The 4,392-nt window shown below is 34.1% G+C and overlaps 1 pseudogene; it reads left to right on the plus strand.

The window, feature by feature from the left end:
* Positions 1 to 1,678: 1,678 nt before the first annotated feature.
* Positions 1,679 to 2,926, plus strand: LOC127902382 (cysteine-rich receptor-like protein kinase 8; annotated as a pseudogene).
* The last annotated feature ends 1,466 nt before the right edge of the window (positions 2,927 to 4,392 follow it).

Genomic DNA, 4,392 nt, shown 5'->3' on the forward strand with positions numbered 1-4,392 from the left:
TAGACCCACCCACTAAGCCATTATTTATTGAAAGTGATCTTATCACTTCAATAAATTATTTAATCAAATAAATAAATAGCTAAATTAATTAATTTTGTCATTAATTAATTAATCCCATTTTGATCAAATCAAATGGTTAAACGTGGTCTTCTTTTGTGACATGTTCTAATACTTTCTCTTAATCCATATTAGATCCAATAAAAGCCCAAAATTCTAAACCCAAAATTGGTCTAGAAGTCCATAATCATATATGAACCGGAACATGTCCAAAATGGTCATTTTACGTGCTCGATATTACATAATGTTTAATTGAGAATTTATGAAATTTATTTTGTCCTTAAACTATTTATGGAACATCTAAATTTCTATCTTAAATAATCTTTAAGATATATTTATATATATATATTCATTCTTAATGAATTATAATATAAATATCGATTTTCCTAAAATTAGGAAATTTAACTTCTCATTTTCTAGTAACTCCTTTTTCATTTCTATTTGATGTGTGACCTTTTAGGTTCTTAGTTATAAGGTAGTAGAACTATTTTAATGATAACTCTTTATTCATTAAATGATGCTAAACTCTTTAGTCATCAAATAGAACTTTTCTAATGACCTTAAGATGCATTGCTAATACGCTTTACCAATATTAATCTTAAGGTTATTTACAAGTCATGAGTAACACCTAGCAGTATTTCACAACTATCCAAATAACAAGAATTGTTGGATCTATAGAACCTATTCCATTGTATCTCTATGTCTTGGTCTCTTCATCATCCATGTCCAGAGAAAAGCACGGCTTATGGTTTATTATGTTAAGCAGTTATGCTTTATCTCAAAATAAATCTAAATGAACTTCGCATGAAAATATAATTTGAACTCCTTCAAATATATTTCACCTTGGCCAAGGATTTCTCATGCCAATTCATATTATCTCATAGGGACATCCTTTTTGTATATTACAAAGTGATGAATTCCATATTGGCCATACACTTGTCTTCATACATAGCCAACCATGACAGCTATTGCTAGATCTCTTCCTTGATTAGGAATCAATCATTATGCTTTCACATATCAGAGATGTCTATGTATAAGACATCTGTTATGCCTCAGGTCTAAAGACCATTACTAAACATAGTGTCTATTACAATGTATAATAAGCCATTAACACTCAAAACCATACGGCTTACTATATTTGGTCAAGTTTAGTAAACTTGTTCTCTCAACAAGTACCTATGTGTTTGACTTGACATCTCATGTCAATGATATGAAACTCACCATCCATTTTAGTATCACATACCATAAGGAGTCATAACACATACTAGTGTTTATAGGAATTTATAATGTCCAATCATAAATCCACCACTAGGAACTATTTTAGAAGTATAGTACAAAGGATGCACGTTTCATATTCTCGACAAACTCGAGAATGTGTTCCTTAACTATTTTACTTCTTGGACTATATTCATTAAATTAATTTATGAATGTTGATAACTTTGCCATTTAATAAATATCAAAATGCTATTCAAATACAATAATTCCCTAAACAAACAAACACCATTCGATTGGCCTTTTGGGCATATTACTAACACGGGGTCGGCAGGCCTAGTCCATAACGGTTAACAAGATGTGCACTCCTATCTGAAAATTCAGGCACGAAACCCACTCAACCGCAACTATGATATTCAAGCATCCACTTTTGGGAGCTGGGGAAGGTGATGGACGTTGATTGTTGGGGGCCGGATTCGTAGGAAGTCTATAAAAGAGGTAATCAACAAAGGTAAGAGGGCTAGACACTTTTACATTAGAATTTAAGAAAAAATAGCATTCACGGAAAAAGGAGAGAAAAACTCATAAGTATTCTATTGTCTAAGAGATCATTAGAGAGCCACGAGATTAGTGGCCAAGTATTCTGACTTGAACGTCGGAGGGTTTACGCTGAGAAAACTCTCGGCGTGCTCTGACTGTTTTTTTGTATGCACAGGAGTCTGCCAAGTAGAAGTCATAAGAGGCATAGCTCTGCTCGCTTGGAAGAGTAGGCGAAGTACCCTCGGTTGGTTGTGAGTTCGGGAGTTGAGGAGAGATCTTGGTCGCGGACGAGCAGACCCCAGAATCTCGCATCAACAGTAAGAACAAACCTATTTTAACATCTACAAGTGCTGAGAATTTATCTAAAATAATGCGTGTTGATTGACTTAGTTTATTCATTTGACATTTATTTTCAACAGTGGATATATGGCGCCTTAATATGCAATGGAAGGAGTATTTTCAGTAAAATCAGATGTTTTTAGTTTTGGAGTTCTTCTTCTAGAGATCATAAGCAGAAAAAAGAATGGTAGATTTTATCTTTCGGAGCACGGTCAAAGCCTACTTACTTATGTATGTGATCATTTTGTTTCATTTAATTATAGCATGATTGGTAACAAAATCAACTTTCTGGCCTACTCGCGGATTTCGAACCTCATATATCTTATTTTAACTCCAAAGATTTTACAAACTAAATTAATTGATACTTTGGATCATGGATGTATGCGACAATCTTTATCATTCATTTGGAAGAATGATTTCTCGATGATTAATGATAGGATGCTAATCTTTGTTCACAACATTTCAGACATGGAAATTATGGTGTAAAGGAGAAGCTCTGGAGCTGATGGATCCAGTACTCAAGCAGTCATGCGTTAGCCCTGAACTTCTGAAATGTATACATATTGGATTATTGTGTGTTCAGGAAGACCCAGCCGTCAGACCCAACATGTCATCTGCGGCTGTGATGTTGGCGAGTGATACAGTAACACTTCCTCAACCAACCCAGCCTGCATTTTCTGCTGGCGGAATTGTTGCTAAGTCTGGTCAATCCTCATCATCAGATTCTAAAGTTTGCTCTGTTAATGAGGTTACTCTTTCAGATGTCGCTCCTCGTTGACAATTTTCTATTGTTCAAAAATTAAAAGAAAGATTGTTCATGGACCATAATCTGTTTTATGAACTATACAACATTAATTTCTGGGCCCGGAAAGTGCAGGGCGGAGCTGGACCAAGGTTTTTCCCAAATTCCATTTAATCATAACCCTTAGTCAAATCAATAATTTATTCTCAGTTATGCCACTTAGTCTACCTCGACTAGCTGTGAATGCATTTTTCAGCCATGGTCATCTCAAGTTTCAGATGATAGGAGTTTCATATGCTAAATAACATGTCTATTTCTTTAATTTTCGTCAATTATATGAATTATTAAAAATGTTGGATAGAAATTAACAGACACCTCCAAATCTTTGAAATACAATGAGTCCAAACGCTAACCTGATTTTCTTTTTTTCTTTTTTTTTTTTTAATTTTTTCCAATGAAATGTTTATATAAGTGGGCAAAGGAATATAAAAAAAATTCAACTGGCCACAAGATAAAAAATAGCACTTTAATGGAAGACAAAATCGCAGACACCTCCAAATAGTCGGGAAAGGCATATAAAATAATCTGTAAGTCTCTCCATGAGTGAATGAACATATTTCCGCTGGAACAAGTTCAGAAATCCATTTCCTGACATCTGCTGAAGGAAGCCTGTGTAATCCTGAAAATTAAAGACAAAAAAATTAAAATATGAAAATATTACTTTGATTTTAGCAGCTTATATTATTAATATACCAGCCAGCCGCTTGGAAGACCTTGGAATGAAAAATAGACCCTAATCTGCCAATGTCCAGCTACTCTAAAATTGTGCAGTGGTTTGGTTTAAACAGTGTGAAAAATGTTATATTATATGAAAATAAAAATGAAAAAGAAAAGAAAAATTCCACGTGACTACTGATAATTGAAGGCCAATTGCACTGCACGGAAGATCATTCTATTGCTGGTCCTAGTTGGGTCGAGGCCTCAAAGCCAGTCATTTTCTGTCCAAGATTAGCCTTAAATTGGCCCATAAATCATTTGTATGTTTTCACCATATTGAGTCGTTGAATTTAATTTTTTCACTTGTCTCTTCAGTTTACTAAATCACGACTTCCTAAGACGACTCATTTATATATATGCATAAGAGAATTTAATATCTAAAGTAATTAATATTGGTACTGAAATTGCTTTAGTTTTAGTGAATTATGGATACAAGTGATGTGCTACACGTTGGAGGCTAAACAGGAAATATAAAAGCGAGCCCAGACAAATGCTATACAAACGTGACTATGATCCGAGCTCACAGAATTAACTAAGGTTGTACAACTAGTTAAAAGAGATATTTGTGGTTGAAGGCAATAGGGAGAAAATCAAATTGAGTGGAATAGGCAAGCAAACTTTTCTCAGCTATTCATATCGAACTCGAGAGAAGCATACGGTTGTCGTACCGTCAAATGTGTAAAAATACCTTCTAAAAATATCGAGCCTGTTGCCAAATGGAATAA

The sequence above is a fragment of the Citrus sinensis genome, chromosome 5 (assembly GCF_022201045.2).
Source record: "Citrus sinensis cultivar Valencia sweet orange chromosome 5, DVS_A1.0, whole genome shotgun sequence".
Classification (NCBI taxonomy): Eukaryota; Viridiplantae; Streptophyta; class Magnoliopsida; order Sapindales; family Rutaceae; genus Citrus; species Citrus sinensis.